Below are 24,030 nucleotides of genomic sequence, written 5' to 3'. Positions count from 1 at the left end.
TCCATGGACACAGACATCTGCTTCCAACTGCCCGACATGTCTCTCTGGTTTTGACTTTCCTGGATGCCATGTCAATGCCACCACACAGAGTGCTGCCTCTACTGGGGACACTCACACAACCTCTCTGGGGGACATCTGAGCCAAGCAGGGATTGGGTGCACTGCAGAGAGGTCAAGTCATGTCGTGAAGTACCTTGTCCCACAAAGGCTCACTGTTCAGTGAGTTGACTGGAAAAGTAAGCTTATGCCCCTGGGCAGGGTCCCCATAGGGAGTGTCCCACACCCTGCTATCAGGTCTATTCCTGGTGCCATGCAAATTCAATTTGCAAGACCCAATGCTCTGGAAATGTCAAGAGCTAACGGAAATGTACCAGGAAGTGCACACCATAGCAAAGGGAGAGGATGGCACAGAGACCTATGCTATGGGTTAAGGGGCACAGAAAGGCCACCTCGAGCACAGGGGTCAGTCACCTCTTTCACAAACAAGGCAAAAGGTCAATGCTCTCAGCTCTGGGAGCCTAAAGGGCTCTGTGGCTCCTAAGCCCTGCAGCTGCAGCCAGAAGCAGCACTGAACAGGATGTAAATGCTGAGGATGGCGATGTCAATAAAACTTTATTTACAAAACCAAATTGGTGGTGGTGCTGGTGGTGGTGGTGGTGGTGGTGGTGGTGGTGGTGGTGGTGGTTGCGGACTGGTTCATTTCAAAGCATGCTGGAGTGGCATGGCCACTGAGCATCGGGAAACACAGAAAGGAATGCGACCGGACGAAGGGCTCCCAACACACTAGACGTTGACCTTTGGCACTGGAACAGGGTCCCTGAAGGTAAGTCTGGACAGTCAGATAAGGTAAGTACATTTTATTACAAGGAAATGGGACAAGATAAATCTTCTTTTCATCTTGCTATGCTTAAGCATCTTTAAGAGTGCAGGGAATTCATGTCTATCAGTCTGGTTTAGAAAAGTGTTTAGAGACAGCAAGAGTACACTCCTTGGTTCCCTGACGAGGGTTCCAGGGATTCTGATATCTGGGTCAAAGTGAAAGTTAAGGTGAAAAAGGCTGTCAGGCAGGGCAAAAAGATTCCAATTTCTGGTCTCTTTGGGCTTTAATTTTTACTGTGTTCAAGGCCATGAATGCACACAGGGTAATAACGAACACAGAACAAGAAGCTAGAGCTTCATTAAGACAAAACGAAAGTAAAAGTTTTGCCCTCTGCACCACTGCCTGAAGCAGGTTTTTCTAAGTCGTTTCCTGAGGATGGCATGTTGACCATTAGATTCACACGATGATGATGACAAATTCACCTGCTTTTTCTTTTCCTATACTTAGGCTAGCATCGATTCAAGGTGTGGCCCAACCGACTTATTATAAAGGATGATACTGGTTGGTTGAAAAAGGTAGTAGCTTTCTATGAACAATGTATTAAGTTTTTATGTATATTAAAATTAACATTGGAAAGAACAATGGTAGGAGAGGAAGCTGGAGGACAACTGCTGCAAATGCTTGCTTTTGAAAATGCTAATGAAGAGTACAGGAGAGCATTATTACCTATAAAGGAGGCTGGGGATATTAATGCTTATATGAAAGCATGCAAGGGTATCTTTTCTGAAAATGGAAAGATGCATATTTGGCATGTATTGATCCAGATAGAGTTATTAAATTATGTTTAAATACTCTTGAATATCCTACAGGCACTTTCGCTCAGGATGAGTTGCCTTTAGAATGGGTTTATATTAAATAAAACTTTAACCAAACATTAACAAATTATGAGGAACAAATTTCTTTAATCATTCAGCAAGGCATACAAAGACCTGTTACTCTGTGGGGATATGATTGTGCTGCTATTGTTTTCCCATTAAGCAAAGATAAAGGGGAATATTTAATGCAGATGTCTGAGGTTTTTCAATTAGCCATGATTTCTTACACTGGAAATATTGAATTTCATCCTCCCCATAGTAAATTGTGGGATTGCTTTAAAAAACAAAAAAAATTTTGATAAATACACTAATTTCTGTTGATCCATTACCATCAGCCTTTACTGTGTTTACAGACGGCTCTAAGACCAAGATGGCTTATTGGACCAAAGATTAATTTTGGGGACAAGAATCTTCTTTTGGGTCAGTACAACAAAATGAATTATTAGCGGTAATTAATGTATTCCAGGATTTTACTCATGATGTAAAAATATTATAGCTGAGTCCGCTTATGTTGTAGGAGTAGTACAGAATATTGAGACTGCTATTGTTTCTACATCTAAGCCTATATTAAATGTTATTCTCACATATTAAAGGCCTATTGTTATTATGAAACTCTAGAATATTCATTACACATACTAGATCACATTCAAAATTTCCAGAATCTTTAACACTTGGCAATCATATGGTAGATCAATTAGTGGCATTTGCTACCCTAGAAGAACACAGTCATAATCATGCCAATACAGGATATTTACATATTAAATATAAGCTTCCCTATTCTCAAGCCAAACAAATTATTGCTAATTGTCCTATGTGTCAGTCTTCACGTATAAAATGTATTCCATCTCAAATTAATCCCAGAAGGATGCAACTTAATACATCGTGTCAGATCGATATAACCCATATTTCTGAGTTTGGTCGCCTTTCACATATAGATGTAAGCATAGATAATTTTTCAAAATTTGTGTGGGCTACACCATTGCCAGGAGTACGCACTGCTCATGTTATACAGCATCTATTGGAAACGTCTGCTGTTATGGGACCGCCTTCTAAAATTAAAATTGATAATGGACCAACATATATTTCTTATCAATATAAACAATTTTGTCAATGATATCATATTGTACATATTACTGGTACAGAACACAATACACAAGGACAAGCTTTTGTTGAAAGAATTCACCATACCCTGAAATGACAAATTATAAAATTAAAAAGGGGGAAAAGAGATGGCCTTATTCAACCTGAATGGAGTTTGCAGACCAGTCCCAGAGCTATATTGGCACAAGCATTATACGTTATTAATTTTCTTAATTTACCACAAGGTGAAGTTATATCAATAGCCGATAGACACTTTGTTGAACTTCCCCCCAGAAGGCATGGAACAGACAGTATGGATAAAAATTGTCCGGGATGCTGAATGGCAGGAAGGGACATCATTGTATATAGGGGAGAGGGTTTTGTCTCATTACAGGATGGGAGACTATTCTGGTTACCCGGGAGATGGATCCAAGCACAGAATAATAAGAACTGCTCCCTACCCTCAAAGGAATCCAGTTAAACCAGTTACATTTTCTCCTGATGGATGTTCTCAGGAGATGAGGAGGTGTCCTCCATTACTGAGGCCCTGGCTTCTCTTAGTGTCCACAAACAACAATGGATAAGGATCTGTGCAGTGACAACCCTATTACCTGTGGGGTCAGGTGAAGCGATTAAGCACTGAAAGGAATAATTTTGTCCCCTTCAGGAAAGTCCTTTACTGCTGAGCACTTATTCTTAGCAATGTGTGTTTTACTCATGGTTTCTTCTGCTGCGGCCAATGCCAGTTATCGGGCTTATATTGCTTATCATGATGAAATCCTACTACTTTTGTGTTAGTAAATATATGGAAAATGACACAGAACATGATTGGGAGTTAATTCAAGCCTATTTAGAGGGTAATGAAGTGCTTCAAAAGTAATTAATGCCTTGAAATATGATGTTCGAATGTCTTTTGGTAAACAGCTAGAAGATACTACCCCTATGGAAATAGCGAAATTATTGGCTGATCAATTGACAGGATTAGATCCCAAGGCTTGGCTTCAAAGGATTTTCCATAGCATGGGAGGAGCTAGTTTTGCCATAATCTTATGTACATTATGTATTATGTTGCTTTATTTTTACATGAGGTCCTACAAGGACCTTTAGCTATGTTATGTAAAGTGTTACTTTAAAACAAAAGAAAAAAGAAGGAATTGTTAAGACATAGAGATGCAGCTCCCAGGCAGGGTCAAGAAAGGCCTGGTGACAGATTCAAGTAGGGGCTGGAATGCCGCCCTGGAGAAGAAAATGTTTTTCTCACTTGGCCTTAAATTATGTTCTGCTGTGTCCCGTTTCTGTGGAAGTGGTTCTAATGCTCTCTTGGTAATGGTGAGTATATTTTGATTATAATTAGAGAGGTGATTTGTTATATGAATATTTTGAGAAGAAGCTTTTGTTTATTCATCTTTCTTTGTTTAATCTTCCCTCATTGTTCCTGGTATCCTGGGAATAATGATCTTATGGTATCTTGACACAATGAAAATTGTAGTAATGCATATTCTTAGCTTAATAAGGATTGATAAAGCTTGCAACTGCGTGTAGTTTCTTCTGCCTTTGCTCTGCACCCCCTGTCCTGGGGGTATGCGACCATACCCAGGGCCCCAACTCACTAGACATTGACAATGGGTCACCACACAAAACACAGAAGCATCTACCTTAGTCAAAAATGGACATTTTATTGAATGCATACACTAACACTGATTGATCACATCAATAGCTAAGGTACTAGGGGCAGATCCGTGGCCCAAAATACATTCCTCTAAACCTATAAAGAAAGAAAGAAAGAAAGAAAGAAAGAAAGAAAGAAAGAAAGAAAGAAAGAAAGAAAGAAAGGAAGGAAGGAAGAAGAAAAAACACAAAAAACTTAAGCTTCTCATAGGAACTTCGCAGGAAGTGTTGTCTGGCGGTCAGTTCTGATTAGGCCATTTTAGATGAAACAGTGCATAGTGACCCTTAATGTGATGGGCCCTATATAAAGCTTTTTGCAATATTGGAATTTTAACAAACCTCATCCAGAACATACAGCAGAGGCAAGGATGTGATCACCATGTCCTTGCTCTCTATCAGGTTATTTTTCTGTGTCCTTGATTGTCAGGCATAGACAGCAACAATCTGAAATAGCTGGTAGACATGGAACAAAGTGGCTAAAACTATAGTTGTGGGTTGCACACCTCAACTGTCAATGGCTAATGCTGTCCTCAGAGACCTCGGAGGCCCCTCTTGTAAGACTGTCTATTGGAAATGGAAGCACTGACTTCAAAGTGAACCGGGCCAGCCAGGGAGAGGGCAACATGGATACGTGAGACCCTGTCTAAAACCAGCACAAAAACCAACCCTTCATTCAAAGCATCATCTATTAATTCTTTATTATTTACCACTTTCTCCCTACCAGCCTTTCAGTCTGGAATGGTAGAAAAGGACTGGGAATGTTCCTTCTATTCTAAGGACCTTGATCTCTCTTTCCTTAGGTCCACATTAAGAACACATGCAAATGGGTATCACCATCTGAACAACTTAGTATCATCTACTCAGTATATCTAGCCTAACACTGTGCTATGACAATCTCAAGCTTCCTTGAGTTTCGCTGACCTAGCAAGAAGTATGAAGTACTGAGGCCAACCCCAGTGATCCTTTCAAGAGGTTGGAAGAAAGCCATGAGAGATGCTCCACTTCTTTGTCCTTAGATTAAATCACATTGTCACAATGTGGGTGGACTATTTAACCAGACATGTTTCTCCCAACCCCACCTTTCTGAGTTCAGATCATGGCAGAATTCATGCCCCACCAACCTAGATATTGAGTTTAGTGATATGTAATTATTATTTAAACCTATGTATTAAATTTTGTCATTTTGTTAATTTTTGTGGTTTTCACAGTCTTCTTTGATTAACTTTCCAAGTTTTATTAATTGATCCCCTGTGTTCTCTGGTATTTTGTCCTTCCCTTCAAACTAAAGTATTCCTTTTAGGATCCTCTACAGAGCTGTCTTACTGGTTACTCATATTTTGTTAAATTTATTTTTAGTGTGCATTAGTCAGCACAGTAGCTGTGCAGCTGCCTGCCCTCCATGGTACCAGATCTACTTTCCAAACAATAACGCTAACTCTTACAGGCTGTGTAGCATCTTGGCTGCTCTTTGTTCCCCTTGGACAGCCCTCAGGACCAGGCTCTCCTCTCCCTTAACCATGGCTGCTGTCCTCTTCCTCTCTCCTCTCCATCACACACGTTCTTCCTTTATTCTCTGGTAGCTTCTTCCTCCTTCTTCCCTCCTCATGATCCTCTCTAGCAAAGCCCTCAGAAACTCACCTCCCCCATCTCTCTGCTGTGCAGCTGTTGGCTTTGGCTTCTTTATAATCACAGTTAACTGGGAGCAGGGTCAGTTATTTGGGGTTAACCAGTCTTGGTTTTACAAATTAGCAGCAGTGGTGGTTTGACATTCTCACCTAGGAGAGCCTATGCCTTTCTACCCCAGTTCCAACTCACCTCAGGCCCGGGCCTTCCCCCCATCCACTTCCCACGGAGCAGGGAGAGAAGCACCCACTAGAAATAAAAGGGAAGCCCTTGGTCCTGCCAAGAGTGAACCCCCAGTGAAAGGGATTGTTGGGGGGAGGGCGGTAATGGGAGGAGGATGAGGAGGGGAACACCCATAGAGAAGGGGAGGGGGGGTTAGGGGGATGTTTCCCTGGAAACCCAGAAAGGTAATAACAATTGAAATGTAAATAAGAAATACCCATTTAATAAAGATGGAGAAAAAAGAGAAAAGTGTCACACATTTAAAACAGAAGAATATGGACCCTAATTTTAAAGCACAGCTCTGTCAATTAACTATATCTTTAAGGAAGCTCAGAAAATCAGGCCAAACAATATTTTCTCGGTTTATGTATCTGTAATGTCACATAAATAATAATCTTCGTTTCTTGCTATTGTGGGGGGAATTAAATAGTTAATATGTAATCATGGAAATTTTCAAGTACCATCCATTTTTCTGTTCATTAAATCAATCTTCCTCATTTCATTGATCAAGTATGTATGTTTTCTTTTCATAATTACATGTATAATAAAACCAGCATAAAAACCTTCAGAATTGTATAAGCTTTCACTTTAACAAATTAAATTAGTTGTTCTTTGTATTTCTGCTGAACATTTAAATGTTCTTTATATGTCCCAATGCGAGTTTATTAGGTACCTATAAACTTTAAACTCTTTGCCTGAGAGCATGAGTACTATTTAATTATATAGTAACTACATTCAGGCTGTCTTTGTATTAGAACCAATTATAACAGACTCTAAGAAAAATTACTATTGCGTAAAAGTTTGTGTGTGTATGAGTGTGAGTGTCTGTGTGTGTGTGAGTGTGTGTGTCTGTGTGTGTGTGTGTGTGTGTGCAGCACATGACCAAACAACTTTCAGGAGCCATTTCTCTCCTTCTGTCATGTGGGTCCCAGGATGTAACCCAGATGTTTGACTTTGGCAATAAATAATATTACCAACTAAATAAATAAATAAACAAACAAAAAACAAGCCACCAATCAACTTTAAAAGTAAAGGCCAGAAGTTCACAGAATAGTAGCATTGGCCTTACCATATCATTTCTTTGGGGATGGGAAAATTAATGTTCTGAAATCCATGACTTTCAGGAATTGTGATATTCATGGAAATTCAATTCCTTTGCAGATGCTTCAGTTGTTGTGGCCAATTGCTAGAAAGGTCAACTTAAGCTTGCAGGACCCCCACCATCCCTCCCCCTGCCTCCACAGAAAGCTCAAAAGACACTGCCCAGAACTTACTCCACATTCCTGAGAACCACTTTCTTTGTCCATCATTTCTTTGAGATGAAAGGTCAGACTCCTTCACCCTAGTCTCTCCACAATCGACATCCCCCCTCCCAAAACACTTCTAAGACTGGAAAACATGTCTTAGGATGTATCTGCCAGACTCGGGCTGAGACAAACTAGGGCACTGGTTGTCACTACAACACTGGTGACATCACAGAGGATGCCAGAACTCTCTAGGAGACAATAGAGTGTCATAGAAGGGACAGCTGATGTCACGGGGAGCAGACATTGCCTCCCTGCTAATGTTCTCCCTGTACTGAGCATAAGCTGAGGTGTCCTTTCCAGGAGACTTTCCCGGGGCAGAGCCACTGAGCATCTCCTGCTTCCAAAGCCAAATTTTCCTCAAGGCTTGATTATAAAAACCTTAGTAATTCCTATGCATCTAAATGAATGTTTCCTTCCAAATCCTGCCCAAAAATGTCTCATCCTAACTCAAATTATCCTCCTTCACCAATATTAGCCATTAAAAATTCCTGAGAAATAATACCAGTTTGAATATGCACTCAAAATGTTCTCCTGTCTTATTATGTACAGGTGCTTGAAATCACATCAAGAAATAGACTGCATGGAAGGTTGCAATATGGGTGTGTGTTAGGGGAACACTCATGAAGCCTTGTGCTTAGCATTCAACGGTTGCCACAAAATTCCTTAGGAGGAAGACTTGAAATCATTATGGTGCTAGAAACAGTGTGGAGGCCAGTTGGCAGAGGAAAGTGAAACATTAGAGCCACCAGTGAAGGCTCCTGTTGGGCCCTACCTTGGTGTTTCCCTCCAGCCTCGCTGAGCCTTTCAGCCTGCTATAGCAAGAAATTGTTTACACCTTTGACAGCTGCTCTTAGCCCCTGATTTGGGGCTGGGATTTTCCATGGCACCCTTCCTCCCCACTGAGCTTTCCTGCTTCTTATTTTTAAGAAGCTGTTTATGCCCCTGATTGGGCTGGAATTTTCACCACACAGACTTGTCCTATTTTCCTGGTTGGGGATTTTCACCTGCCTTGTTGTTTTTCCACAGCTTTTGCCTCTGGTATATAAGGAGATCTCAGTAAAGCCTTGGTGGCACTGGCTAAAAAGGGGTGACCCGTGTACGTGTTTTCTTTCAACCCCACAAACCTACACCCAATATTCACACACTGTCGGCGCAGGCACTGACAACAGGTATCACAATAGAAACTAGTAACTAGATTTAACCAAACTATCACATTAATGCTATGTTTGGTGGTATTTTTTGCCCTCTTAGGACCTGGAAGAGGCTTGGGGTTTTCTAATCCTACTCATAATTTTTTAATCTTCCCAACACTATGTGCTTTGTTCTGTTAATGCTAACAGCGGCATCCAATACCTAGGATATTTTCTACTGACATGTGTGACGTGAGACAAAACAGTCCCTGTCATCCCTCACCTGAATAAACTTCCTTAGCGGACAGTGTAGTTGGAGGGTCCTTCTTTCCTCTCCAAGATCGAGAAACATTTCCAGTCTTCAGACAAGTGTGTCAGCCATTGTCCAGTGACTGTCTAGAGATGTCCACAATGTCAGCTGAGTGAGGGCAGCGCAGGGCAGGGCAGGGCAGGGGATTGGGGGAGGGCAGGGCAGGACTGGGCAGTGGTTTGGGGCAGGGCAGGGGTTTGGGGCAGGGCACAGCAGGGCATTGGGGCAGAGCATTGGGGCGGGGCAGAGCATTGGGGCGGGGCAGGGCAGGGCATTGGGGCAGGGCATTGGGGTGGGGCAGGGCAGGGCAGGGCAGGGCATTGGGGCGGGGCAGGGCATTGGGGCGGGGCGGGGCGGGGCGGGGCAGGGCAGGGGATTGGGACAGAGTCCATGAGATGTCAGTAGGCAACAGGCCAGCTGGGGCTAGTGTGGGTACAGGGCTTCTTGTGTGGGTGTGAGAGGAGGAAATTAGGAATGGTCAGATTCTGATGTACCATATAGGCGGGAAGGAGCTTAGACCATCTCAGTGCCATATAGGGACATTGTAGACCCTGATGGGCAGTGTGGGGATGGTAGGGTCCCATATAGTGCTCTCTGCAGGTGTCAGGAGAGCATACAGTGGCTCTGTGAGACTTATGACAATCAGGCAGGCACTGGTGTAAGTCAGAATCATGGGACAAGCCCTGTGTGCAGCCTGGTTTTGGGACATTCCCAGGTGCCCCATGGACTGCAAATTAAAGGCAAAGGACACAGGGAAGCCAGCAATTCCCAAGCACAGGACATAAATACCTGTAGATCTTTCTAGAATTTCCATAGACTATCTGTCACTAGTCCTCATTATAGAAGGCACCAACATTCTGCCCTCTACTTCAACTTGGTGAGACAGCTATTCTAACTCCAGCAGAAAGGCCTCAGGGAAGACAGTAAGAAGTCGCAGGTGACACCTTTTACTATTGAAACAGGATCTTCCTATGGAGCCCAGAGTGGCCGTAGGGTCCTAATGCTCCTGCCTCACAGTGACTAGAATTCCAATCCACCCTCAAGAGCAGTTGATTCATCGCTAGATCAGACTAAGACATCTAAGGCCCCAGGGTGCTAGGATTACCAGGGTCCTAGTAAGTTTCTGCAGCCTAAATTACAACCTGAGTCGGTGCTGCTATTTGGGACACCGCCTGATGCCCAGTGACATCACACCTTGGAACTCTTTGTCAAGCATAAGCTGTTATGGGAATGAAGTGCCCACACAATAAAAACTGGACTGAATACTCCTAGGTCAAGAATCCCCTGTTGGAAATGCCTTGGACCGCAAATTTTTAAATTCTAGATCCTCCTGGCTTTTAGAAGATTTATAAATACAAAAAAAGAAAGATGGGCATAATAATTTAAGCCAGTGATCCCAGTCATGGGAAACTGAGTCAGGGTGATGGAAGACTGTAAGTTCCAGGGCAACCTGTGTTTCAAGAAAAAAAAAAGGCATGGTGAAGATTCCACTCAAGTAGAAAACAAAAGGGTTTCACATGGGCCTTGCCATCCACTGGTCAGCACTCTCATCACCACAGCCACAGGCAGACACTGGGGAACATTTCCCACTGTCTCTCTTTGGGATGCAATCCACCCCATGATTCTATGTGAGGAATCCCCCAAAGGTTGCATCATGTGAAGGACCTAGAAAGTTCCAGGATTGGGAGAATTTAGGAGTTTATGATTAGGGATGATCTACAGCTGTGGCAAAGCCTTTTCCCAGCACATGGCAGCCCTAGGTTTGTCCCCAACAGTAAAAATAAAATCCCCCAAAATAATTCAAACAAAATGTCTTGAAGCCTGCGCACTGACCAGTCTCCTCAAAAGTGCGCAGGAACCTGGGTCCACATTTAGGACCCAGCACGGCCTCTGTGACCCGTGAGAAGGGATCTAATATGGGAATTAGTACAGTATGACTTATCCTTGTGGATACCTTTGGTGACAATAACCACCTGACCCCTGAAAACCCATCTACCTGGGGGGCTCAGCACTCATGTCACCCAAAAAGCCCAGATGTCAGCATGGGCAGGTGGTGAAGAAAGTTTGTCTCTCGTGAACATCAGTTGCTGCTCCTGATCTGACTCTATCCTCAGGAGACAATGTCACTCCAGAAAGTGTGGGTGTCAACGGCTCTTCCCAGGCCAAGGCTGGAATACTGCTTAAGTTCCACAATGCACAGCAGTGCTCACTCTAGAGCTAAATGTTCTACAGCTGAAAGGGGTGGGTGCTCTGCTGGCCACGCCCCTCCCCTGCAGTATTTAGTGCACTCAGAGTGGTGCTTCAGATGTGAGGGACTTCTTGAGGCTACTCCCATGGAGAATGGCAGATTCAGCAGAACGGGGCACAGGGTGAGTTCAGAGCACAGCTGGGAGGAATTTAGGGATGCCAAGCCATGACTAAGACCAGATCCTAGGCTGACAGGCACTTGAGCTGGAGAACTGGCATCCAAAGTGTGACTGCCTGAATTCCTCTTAGACCAAAAGCCCTGGATCTGAGCTACTTTGGTGCGTGCTCCTAAGTGGGGTCCCAGACACAGCTCAGAATTGGGGCTGTGCATGGACTTTGGTGCTGGCAGCAGGTGGCTTAGCCATAAAGTGCCGAGCTTTCCCATCTGTGCCCACTCAAACTCCTCTGTTTCATTTTAGGTGTGTTTGGTATAGTTTTGAGACAGGGTATCTTGTAGCAGCCCAACTCGCTTTGAGCAACAATGTAACATAAAAATAACCTTGAGTTCAAGATCCTCCAACCCCTCTGTCCCAAGTCCTGGAATTAAGACCTCCAGCTGTGACCATTTTACTGTAGCATAGGATCCATCTGTATTAGAGTGAGCTTTGGAAATACTGGAGCTCCGACTGTTCCTTAGAATTCAGGTTTCCTTAATTCTTAGCAGGAGTTTTGTGATGATGCTGATGAGAGAGTCAGGAGTTACACTGGGAGAGGTAACAGTCCTGGCAGCCCTGAGTGCTCAGTGAAAGTCAAGACAGAAGCCTGCTGATTAGCACCTGAGTGAAAGTGGGAGGATTCAGAGTTCAAGAACAGACTCAGTTACATACCTAAGACAATATTGCAATACTTTTGTTTCACTTTTGGCTTGTTTTCTTTGAGACAAGATGTTAATTTATAGCCCTGGCTGTCCTGGAAATCACAATGTCTCTACCTCCCAAGGGATGGAATTAAAGGCATGTGCCAACATGCACTGCCACTAATTAATTTTTAATTAAACATGCTGGCACAATCCAGTAATCACAGTGCTTAAGAGGCCGAGGCAGGCAGATATCTGGCTTCCTGACAAGTCTGATCTACAGAGAGCATGTCAGAATAGCCAGGGCCAAACAGAGAAACCCTGTCTCAAAAAATAAACAACAAAATGAATTTGTTTTAAAGAAGAGAGGAACTATTTAACAGAATTAGAGGCAGAGAACCAAAAGGTAATGGGCAGTGCAGAGTCTAGCTTCTGAGATGAAACTGGACACCATGGGGTTAGGGTGGGGATTCTCATCTTGGACTGGGAGACAGAGGGTGACTTCAGGCATGGAAGGCTCAGTCAGTCATTAGTCAGGATTCTCAATCAAGAGGGTGTTGTAAGATCCAAAATGTGTGAGCAGTGTTCTGCATGAGACTAGAAGAACCTGCCTACCTATACAAAACAGCCAATGAAGAGTAATCACAAGCATATGTCTGGAGGTCCACAAGAGGTTAACGTCCACCTTAGTGTGGATTATTCAGAGCACAGCTGGAGAGGAGTAGAAGAGCTGATGGTGGCTGAGGCAGGAGAGGAGTTCAGGTGTGAATTTGAGCCAGTAAAGGAGCTTGTAGGTTGGGCAGAGCAATGAGAGGTCTAACAGCATAGCTGTTGAGATCCTTCAGATTAATTTGTCTTAAGATCCTCATGCCATAGCCAAGGACAGGAATAGATCTGACTATTGGGTGGCTGGGCTCACATAGCCCAACAGGTTTGGCCTTGCATCTGTGAGATTCCAAGTGTCTCCCTTTAGACACAGCCATGGAGAAGGTGTAGCAGTGAAGGTGCAGATGGCTTTGCAACGCTTGGCTTATGGTGTTGAGTACTTCATGCTCCACAGAGCTAGGAAATGTCCTAGAAGCCAGGGAGGCTGAGCATGAGGAAGACAGGTCTCTGGGAGAGAGAAATGATAACCAAAGTCACTAAGAACTTCCTGAATCACAGTGTCTGTTAACCATATATTTTATTTACTTATTTTTATGGGCCTGAGTGTTTCACCTAATAAATGCTTGTGCACCATGTGGTATGTCTGGTGCCCGTGAAGTCCAGAGTGATTCCCTAGAATTGCAATTACAGGTTAATAGGAGCCACCATGTGGACACTGGGAACTGAACCTTGGTCTTCTGCTCTTAGCCACTAAACCAACCATCTCTTCAGCACCACCCCCCAATTGTATGGTCATTAAGATTTAACCATTTGGCCTTCAGTATTTGAATTAATACAGATGTGACAAGAGTTATAGTTAACATGGTGGTTCAGGTATAGACAGGCAGGCATCTCATTGTATACAAAATATGAATCCTTCCTTCCTTCCTTTCTTTCTTTCACTCCTTTCTTTCTTTCTTTCTTTCTTTCTTTCTTTCTTTCTTTCTTTCCTTTCCTTTTCCTTTCTTTCTTTCTTTCTTTCTTTCTTTCTTATTTCTTTCTCTTTTTGTTTTATTCTTGGAGACAGTGTTGTTTTTTGTGTAGCTGACCTGGAATTAGCTCTGTAGAGGAAGCTGGCCTAGAATTCAGAAATCTGTCTGCCTCTGCCTCCCAAGTGTTAGGATCAAAGGCCTGTGCCACCACCACCACACATCCTTCTGTTTAAAGGAAAAATGTAGTCTTACAGGGCAGCATGAGTTTAGCCCCGGTATAGACATTTTCCTAGGCCTCAGGAGCTGTAGAGTTCATGAAGGATTTGCTGCCTTCCCCTTTAGCCTGGCTAACTATGAGAGCTGCACACCCATGGGTGTTTGCTTCACAAGAGTCTGGAGGATGAGGGTCACAGGCTGAGGTAACTGTGTAGAGCAAAGGATGCCTGGTGAAGGTCAAGTGGGTAAAATGCTGAAATGCTGAGAGAAGAGGCCTATGGTAGGCGCCTCCTACACCTGAGACTTCCAACCCCAAAAAGCAGGGGGTAGAGAGTGAGGATGCACAGTGCACACAGGTCAGGAAAAGGCCATGTTCCTGAAGCCTCCATGAGTGGTGAGCAGGCTCTGGGGCACCATGAGGGAAATCAGGAGCTTCTGCACTTTGTAGAATTACAGGGTTCCATGTTTCACATGCCCATGATTTGCCCCCTACTGCAGGGAGAAGCCAACACCAGAAGCCTCCAGCTCCCAGCCCTGCTTTTGCCATGTAGGCTTATCCAGAAAGAGCTTGGAAGTCCCTGGACCTGGAGTCTCAGGTGGTTGTGAGCCACCTGACCCTGGTGCTGGAGACTGAACTCAAGTCTTCTGCAAGAGCAGCAAAGACCTGTGCGCTGCCTGGCCCAGCCAGGGCTGTGAAATGGTGTTTATTTTCATGCTGAACAAGCCCAACAACAGTTTAGGTCCCTAGAAGCCACATAAACCTGGATGCAGTAGTGTCTGTCATCCAGCCCTTCCCACAGGGAGATAGGAGCCTAAAGTGGACAGTCTCTAGGATTAGGGGGAAGGGCTAGCCTAGCATACACAGCCATGGAGGAGAGGTAGAAGGTGAGGACCTGTGCTCAGGTTGTCCCTGACCTTTACACAGGCACATGAGCACCTGTACTCACAGAAACGCCATACAGACATACGTGAAAAAGGAAATAAAAACAAACAACATTGAAAATACAATATACTGGGGCTGGAGGGATGGCTCAGTGGTTAAGACCACTGACTGCTCTTCCAGAGGATCTGAGTTCAATCCCCAGCAACCACGCATTGTGTCTCTTAACCATTTTTACTCTCATATACTACCCTCTACTGTTGTGTCTGAAAACAGGGACAGCGTACTCAGATGGACAAAATAAATAGTTTTTTAAAATCCTTTTCTTAAAAAAAAAAAAAACTCTTCTGTGACACATGATCATTGTGTGATTCCAAATGTCGCTAAGTCAGTAAAGTCCTATTGCTACATGGTCCACCAGTTGTGTCAGCCTGGTTGTAGAATGGCACAGTTGAAAAGTTGCTGGTCACAGTGATCAGGCAGCCTAGAAAGCTCACCATGTGCAGAGAAGGCTGTGCTGTGTCCTAGTCCTCTACCCCACACTGCCCCTCATCCCTACGAACAGAGCAAAAAGAACAGATGAGGAATGTTCCAGGATTCTTTCCTCTTTGATTGCCTTACTAACCTAGCCCTGTGCTACATGTAACCTTGTCACATCCTCTGTCCCATCCCTAAGCTCTCATACCTGTCAGATGAGACAGGGATCTTGCTTTGGGGGGAAGCTCTGGTCCCTCTCTGTCCTAACAGTCTCTGAGCCATCGCTGAAAGAGAGTCCTCTGAGGATTGAGGGATGTCCATAGCCAGTGCTCTGACTTCCAGGAAGGTTTGAGGAAGGTGGTCCTCTTCTTGTGGTGCCTCTAGTAGGAGCAGCCCACACTTGGGCCCAGCTCCCACTGTCAGAAAAAGGAGGGTGGCTCTGGTCTTTGCACAGCTCTCTAGCTGAATGAACAGTGCATCTCTCCTCTCTCTCTTGCAGGAAGTCTCCAGTCTCTGGTGCAGGTGCTGTTCCCAAGACAAAGGAAAGGAAAGTGCTAAGTGAGGGTTCCCGGGATCCTTTAAAACATTGTATGTATTGTCTTCATTAATGTTTCTGTTTAATTTTTTATTCCATGTGTATTGATCTCATTGTAGGGGTGTGCATTCCAAAGCATGAGTGTTGAAGGTAGAGGAAAAAGCATGGGAGTCACTTTATCCTACCATGCGGGGTCCCAGGCTCTGAACTGGGTCATTGAGCTTCTTTACAAAGAGCTTTCATGCTGAATTTCTTGCTGGCTCTGATTTCAGGGAGAGCATCTCATAGAGCCCAGACTGGCCAGTAAACTACTGATCATCCTACCTCAAGCATTGCCATCTACTTCATGAAAGGTTGAGTTATTGACATGAGGAACTGGGGATGGGCAGAGGTGCATGACTGAGGCTATCTCTGCTCAGTGGCATGCCTTTGGGGACAGATAGTTTTCATCACTGAGGTGTCATTTGAGTGCAGTACTCCTCTGGAGAGATGGAGTCTCTTTGGCCAGGGCATCAGGTTCTCCAGACAGGACTTGAAGGTGGAGGTCTGGAGGCCAGGCCTGCATTCCTCTTCAGAAGCTGCAGTCCCCACTCTGGACAGTGCTATAGCACAGGGTCACATATCCAGTTCCACCCTGAGACCTGCTGAGTCACATGCAGGTTGTGCTGAGAAGCAAACTGGGGTCTCCTGCAAGGGCAGTGAGTGCCTCTCAACCACTTACTCATGCTTTCCTTAATTGTACACTCGAAGTGGGGCGGGCATGACACATGTGGGGGTCAAACACAAATCAAGGGAGTTTTTTCTCTTTTTGTATCAGAGAGGGCCTGAGGATCAAACTCAAGCTCTCAGGATTGACAGTGATGCCTGGACCTGGTGCGTTCAGGGTAGGGGATGAGGGTTTAGTCCTAGGGATGGAGCCCAGGACCTCACATATGCTAGGCAAGTGCCTAATCACTGAGCTACATCCCCAGCAGATGTTGGTTGCAAGAGAACTTGGGCCCTCACCATGCCAAAGGAGCACTCTATGACTTAGTGGCCCCAGCCTGGTAGTCTTGTTTGTAACCTCTGCTGTGTTTGCATGCTGCCTGAGCTTATTAATATAGCCACATCCTCAGGGTGACAAAAACTTCATGGAGACTCCCACTGTCAGATACCTGAAGACAGGTTTCAAAGAGAACAGGTAACCAGTGCAGAAGTCTCACAGTGTTCGTGTGAAGTACATGGAATATAAGTCCTAGATGACAGAATGCTCAGAACACTGGTGTCCCCACTGTTGGAAGTAACCAGGACCACAGATCCCAGTCTTTCATCACACCTGAAGACCCCTAGCTGGCATGGTGGCACATACTTCTCATCCCAACACTTGGGAGGCTTAGTCAGGAGAATCTCCTGAGAACAGGAGTAGGAGGACAGCCTGGCCAACCCATCAGGTGTTACCTGCAGGTCTAGTTCCAGACATAATCCTAGCATGCAGTCATCCCCGGCCATGCAGGGAAAGCATCATGGCACACCAGGAAGCCAGTGAGGCCCATGTTGCTTGACTGGGCAGCTACTTGTTAGCCATAAGGACTAGGGCTCAGAGTGCCCAGAGGCTGTGAGACTGAGGGTTTCAAGGACCCAGCAGCAGGCCAGATGGTCTCAGCCTGGACTCGATACTGAAGAAGGAAGGAGCCCTGAGTCCTGGGCCAAAGCTGTTAGTAGCCCCATGACCTGGGCTGCTGGTGGCTGCTGGGGTCAGGAGCAGTGTCTTGGTGGGTCCTGCTGTGGTGAGAGAGAGCAGCAGAACTTCTGGAGGACAGAGAGGGAGCAAAATAGAATGGGAAGCCAGTGTAGAGATCTCAGAGTGTTTGTGTGAAGCAGAGCTAGGAAATGGGTTGCAGGGGCAGGGGAGTAGCAGGCTGTGCCTGTAGAGATGAGTCAGCCCAAGGGAGGAGTTGTCAGAGACCAGCAGCATGGGGTAGGGGAATATCTCCGGGGAGGGGCTCCTGTCCCTCCAGGACAGTCTCCATCAGAGACTGAAGGGCTGGGCCTGAGAGGGGAATTAGGGATGAGGGAGAGACTGGAGAGATGTGGGAAAAGAATGCACCTAGGAGTGAAGCAGGGCCCCCAATGTGGGATGGCTGAGGCCCGACAGAGTTGGATGTTGCTGATCCTACATTAGGCCAGGCCAGAGGGCCGAAGCTCCAGCAGCCAGAAAGGAAGCCAAAGTGTCTGAGGAGGCCTGCATCAGATTGAGTCTCATGAGGGTCCCACCAATGGCCAAGGCAGGATTTGTTGAAAGCAAGGTTGTGGGTATAATTGTTCTCACCTCGGAAGGGAATAGGTGGCCATGGGTCTCACAGGTACTGATGGTGCAGGGACAGGAGACCTATGGACTGACCTCATTGCCACAGGGCGGCTGAAGTCTCTTGTTGCCTTCAGTTAGTTGTTGTATTAACTTGGTAGCTTCATTTCTTGAGAAGCTTGGGTGGATGAGGTGTAGAGGAAGAAGGTCCAGCTGAGAGGAGGGATCCAGAGTGTTCCATGGTTGGCAAACAGGTTCTGAGATCTGGCCTGTGCACTCATGCCCATGTAACTGTTTGTCTTAGCTGCAGGCTCAAGAGGGTTGAACTGACCCAGGATCAAACACCACATGTGCCCTGTGTTTTCCAAGCTTTCTCATGGTTGCAAGCTCTGGGCGAACTCACATGGACTTTTCCATCATTCCCTGAGCTCTAGGTGACTCGGATGGATCATGGAGAGATCTCTAAGCCTATGCCAGCACAGCAGTGACATCATGGCAGTGTCCTCTAGGGTTCCAGGACTGGATCTTTTTTTTTCTTTCTCTGCTGATATAAGGAATAAGACATCCTATAAAACAAGGCCAAGCCTTCCTAGAGTTGAAGCCCAGAACACACAAGACTCCCCCAGGGATGGGCCCATCCAAGAAGGTGTGGGATGTTTTGTGGCTTAGGTTGTTTCACGGTGAGTGAGAAGTGTCTAAGACGCACACATGTAGCTGCTTGGGAGCTGGGGAGGTCATGGGACCCCCTAGATCTGATTCTGCAGATGACTGTGAACATCCATGTGCTGGGATCTGAACTCTGGTCCTCAATCCCTGAGCCATTCCACTGGCCCCTGGCTTTCCCTTCCTAGAATGTTTCTGTATTTCCTCCTACTTGATGCCTTGATGCTGGCTCCTAGCCCAATGGCCTATATACAAGATGAATTCTATAAATGTCTTATAAACACTAAGTATCCTGTGAAGGGTACTAGTGCCCTGTTCATAACAGGAAGGCTGAGGAATCCAGTCTGCAACAAAGAGAAGGCCGGGTGCTTTTCCTGTCATTCAGCATGAAGGGCCAGTCCTGCTTTTCACTGCAGGGTCCTGGTTATGCTATGGGTCTTCCTGGTGCAGCAGTCGTATCCTATGACACACGATGTGTCTCCTGCAGGAGGAAGAGTGGTCGAGTCACAGTACCTGCAATATGACAAGAAAACGAAAAAGGTGATGAAGTCCTTGACTCCCAGAACCACAGGAAGTGGGTGAGGTGAAGGGCAAGTAGGGAGACAGTGGAATCCTGGAGGACACTGTTGTGGCCTTTACCAGGTGCCTCTGTGACATCCAGTCTTGGACACAGGGATGAGTCTGGGTATCTAGCATCAGCCTATGTCAGTCTCCATGGTCTACGGCCCCTGCACCTCTTCACTGCTCCTCTTGCTTTGGAGACCTCAATTTTGCCAAGCCTTTTCTTCAGGACCATCCCCTGAATCATCCAGTGGCTCCCAAGAGACAGGCACTGACAGCAGACATTTGGTATGGATCACAGGCGAAATTGTCATGGGGCTTTTGCCATCCTACCCAGAATGCTGTGAAAGGCCCCACTTTGGTGGCGTTCACTTCTGGAATGTCCTGTGTGATAGTTTCAGCTGTGAATAACAAGGCTAGCAGTTTCTACTGCTGCCCACACAGGCCTCCAGCTCCCTGAAAGCTGCAGTGCTCACCTAGAAGGGAAGCACATTCAGGACAGGGAGAGCCCTGAGGAGCTCAGTCAGCTTCCTGGTCATCCCTGCAGGGACACCTCACCCCTGCAGTGTGGTCATCCCCGCAGTGACACCTCACCACTGCAGTGTGTGGTCATCCCCGCAGTGACACCTCACCCCTGCAGTGTGTGGTCACCTCTGCAGTGACACCTCACCCCTACAGTGGGTGGTCATCCCCTGAGTGACGCCTCACCCCTGCAGTGTGTGGTCATCCCTGCGGTGACACCTCACCCCTGCACTGTGTGGTCATCCCTGCAGTGATGCCTCACCCCTGCAGTGCAGACCTTTGGGCCTGTGGCCTTCAGGTTCCAGATTATCTGTTAAACTCCGTTCATAATCAGAATGTTTTGTGATCAGCCTCTGCCTGGACTGTACTCCAAGAAGAGTTCAAGGGTTTCTGTGGCAACATCTAGTGATCAAGCCTTAGCAAAAGGATTCCCACATCACCCTGCAGGCAGATTCCCATAGTCATCCCTAGTCCATTTAAGCTGCTGCTGAAGATGCCTTGAAGGCATAACCACAGCGACCCCGTGTGTTCAGAGGTGATGTTTTCGTTCAGGAACCTGATGCTGAGTCTTCTCCTAACCCAGCAGGCGGTCCCTGCATCAGGCTGGAGTCTTGAGTTTCTGTGTTGTCCTGATACCACCTGCTGTGTTCTCCTGGGGCAGAATGGATCTCAGAAGGTCTGGGCCAGTCTCACTGGTTGAGGATTCTTGCAAGGCCTCATCTCCAATTCCTGAGGGAAGGTGTAGGTTAGGAGAATGCCTGGATTTGAAATTCAGTGTTTTCAGATTTCAGAATTGGATGAGGGGAACTCAGCATGTGCATGTGTCCATGTCTCTGTATGCATGCACATGCAGGCCAGGGATGGACACCAGCAACCTTCCTCAGTCACCCTATGCCTCTCACACAAAGGAGCACTCACACAGAAGCTGTGGCTCACAGATGAGGCTGGTCAGGCTTAGAGTCCCAGAGATTCTTCTGCTGTGCTTCAAAACTTGAATGTGTGTGTGTGTGTGTGTGTGTGTGTGTGTGTGTGTGTGTGTGTGTGAGAGAGAGAGAGAGAGAGAGAGAGAGAGAGAGAGAGAGAGAGAGAGATTCTACCAGCTTGTACAACCATGCATGCACATATGGATGCCAGAGGGAAATATCCGGTGACTTCCTTTTGGAACAGGGTCCTAATCAACTATCAGGTCTCTATATCTTAATATGTAGCAGGGGTCCCAGCGTGAGCATAGCCAGGGCATACACATGCTTGGCTGTCAGGCAGGCAAGAGGCAGAGATCTTGTTCTATTTTTCATGGTTAATGCTCTTAGTGCCCTTGAGGGCCTGGCTGACACCTGCCTGGAGACTGCTGGATCTGATGCTGGCCTAGACAGCCAGGGCTATTGATGATGGATGTCCAAAGTGGCCCTCATTCTTGGCAAACTTCTCTCTTCTAGTCTAAATGTGCTTGAGTGTTTAATGCAAGGACTGGGTTTTAGTTTTCCTCTTCCATCCTGCTGCCTCCTTGTTTCTTCAGCGGGTCACCTGCCCTAGTGATGAAAGAGAAGTGTGTGAACCACAGCACCACCCTCCCATGCTTCTGCTTGCTGGTCTGTGGTATCTGTTGATGTAGAACCGTTCCTGTGGCGGTCCTGTTGCTGTTTGTGAGTTTTGAGGATTTACGCCAGTGTAGTAATGTGCATAGTCATCCTGGGAAACACCACAGGAAGTTGGTCCCCAGGTTTCAGCACACAGAAGCACAGGCCAGAAGAGATGCCCAGGTGTTGAAGGAGGTCCGGTAGATGTGCTGTTAGTTTCCTGTGTCTGATGCATGATTGTCCCTTGCTTAATAAAATGTATACACAAAACTCTTTAAGTGTCCCACTGACCTCGGAGAAAGAACATCAGTGGGAAGATGGCTTTGAACTCTTAACTCCCTGTTCCTTTCCTCATAACAGGTTTCTGTAGCAACCAAAGGAGAGAAGCCACCTGAGGGAAGGAAGTCCAAGACAGTGCCTAGGAGCAGAAGTAGGGTCTGGCTGTAGAGGGGACAAGTGGCTGGGTATAGGGACTCTAGGATCAGAAAAGAGGTTGCCTGGCATCTCCCACAGCAACGAAGACAGTCACGCATAGTCATGCTCAAAGGCCAGTCTGATCCACACAGCCCCTCATTTCCCAGGCGATTATAGATGGTGTCAGGTAGCAGTTGAAAACTGCCATCATGCCATCAGGGCATGATTCAAGTGTTTATTAAGGTATCATGGCATCAAGAGTATATGAGGACATAGCCATATGTACACAGAACGACTTGCAGATCCAGAGAGCAGGGAGGGAATAGTCAGGAGCTCCTGCTTGCTGCTGCCTTAGGGGTTCTACAGAAATCCCAGTGGCACTTGGGAAGTGGAGGCCATATCAATTCGGGATTGTGGCCACATGGGGAGATTGAGACCAGCCATGTGCTGTGGCATCAGAACACTGTACAGCGATGACAAAATGGAACATAAAACACTGGTTGGCCAGCTTTGATACTGCTGACTCCTGACGTGGCCAGGGGCCATCCGGTTCACCAAAGGCTCAGCCAACAGTTGTCTCTCCACTCACCAAAAGTCAAAGAGTGGCCCAGCTCCACAACCAAATGTGTGCCCACATTGCAATGACTCCGGTACTGTTTCACCTCAGCTGCGGAGATCTCAGGATCCATGAGTGTCCAGCACGCACACACCCGAAAGAGACAGTCTTAGGGGTCGTAGGCAGCACTGACAGTGGTGAGCCTCTGCCTCACGGCTCAACGGCCCTGACCTTGGCATTGTTTGGGCACAAGAGAGCAAAGTGATGGGGACAGACAACCTGCAGTCTACCATGCTGGAAGGGCATGACTAACACTGATTGATCTCATCCATGTGACTACTGAAGCTTTTCCCGCTCTCTGTAGTGGTGACCTTACAGAAACCATGCACACCCGGTTTAGACTGTATTAAAGTAGCCACCATTTCAGGGTTCCCTGCATTAATAAACTACACCTATTTAAATGAATTCAGTGTTCCTGTGGTTTGAGTCCAGACCCCTTGACACCAGATCTTCCCTTCTGCAGCACGTGGGAAAAAGGCTAAGTTTAGGAAAGGTGACGTCTTGTCATAAGTTGTGTGACAAGAGGGATGGAGAATGATCCCTTGTGATAAGAATCAAGGTTTCCTCTGTGGTATTTAGGTCTATACTGGCCCTGTGCAACAGCTTCAAGAACCCATTTCTGATTTTCCTTGGGATTCCCGTGATGATGCACTCAGACATGATTGGAAACAACCAAAACGGTGGTCAGACTTGATTTATAAAATGTAGGTAACATTGCAAACTTAAGTTGTAGGATATTTGATCATATTGTCATCCCTAATATTGTGTTATTTACTTAGAAAAATACCTTCTGGCTGTGTAGTTCAGCACTAGCACCAATATTTCACCCCTAAGCTATTTTTGTTTGTTTGTTTGTTTGTTTGTTTTTTGTTTTTGTTTTTGGATGAACAAGTACTTTCCTATTTTGTGGCCCAGCCCTAGCTCTTACTTCTTTGCACAGTCATAGAGAGCCCTCAAACATATACTCAGACAAAGCCAGGGGAGTGTATAAAAGGGCCTAAGGCAATACCACATAATGACATTGAAAGTGGGCTCTCTTCTTGATCCACGCCTCCAGCTCTCCTGACATCTACATGAATTATAACTCCTAATGCAGTGTAAATGATGTCTGCGCTATTGCTAAAGGAATCATGAGAATAACAACTCTAAACATCCCACCATGGATAGAATTTGTGGAAAGAGGTGACTGGCAGCCAACAAGAGGGCTCTACAGTTAAAGGGGCTTGCTGTCAAGTCTGATGAGCTTGACTCAATCCCCAGGACCCACGTGGTAAAAAGGAGAGAACCAAGGGCCAAGCTGTCGTCTGGCTTCCACTCATGTGCTTACATGTATGTGAGTATATATGTATATGTCTGTATGTACGTGTGGATATGAATGTGTGTATGCATGTATTTGTATACGTGTATATGTATATGTGTGTATATGTCTGTCTATATGTGTGTATAGGTGTATTTGTATGTGTGTATATGTATTGTATGTGTGTATGTGTGTATGTATATGTGTATGAGTGTATGCATGTATGTGTGTATGTGTGTATATGTGTGTATGTGTGTGTGTATGCATGTAGGTGTGTATATATGTGTGTGTGAGCATGAATGTGTATAGTCATGTATATGCATGTGTTTTCAGG

The 24,030-nt window shown here is 45.8% G+C and overlaps 1 protein-coding gene and 1 long non-coding RNA gene across 2 annotated transcripts in view; both read left to right on the top strand.

The window, feature by feature from the left end:
• Nucleotides 1-24,030, top strand: part of LOC147998954 (disks large homolog 5-like) — a 124,855-nt gene that overhangs the window by 77,492 nt on the left and 23,333 nt on the right. The window lies entirely within an intron of this gene.
• LOC147998956 (uncharacterized) lies at nucleotides 703-22,802 on the top strand. Its single transcript, XR_015643862.1, has 3 exons — nucleotides 703-822; nucleotides 15,727-15,815; nucleotides 18,351-22,802. It is a non-coding gene; the product is annotated as an uncharacterized LOC147998956 (long non-coding RNA).

The sequence above is a fragment of the Rattus norvegicus genome, chromosome 19 (assembly GCF_021556685.1).
Source record: "Rattus norvegicus strain SHRSP/BbbUtx chromosome 19, alternate assembly SHRSP_T2T, whole genome shotgun sequence".
NCBI lineage: Eukaryota > Metazoa > Chordata > Mammalia > Rodentia > Muridae > Rattus > Rattus norvegicus.
Note: the sequence above shows the minus strand (reverse complement) of the source record. Positions and strands in the feature narration are given on the sequence as shown.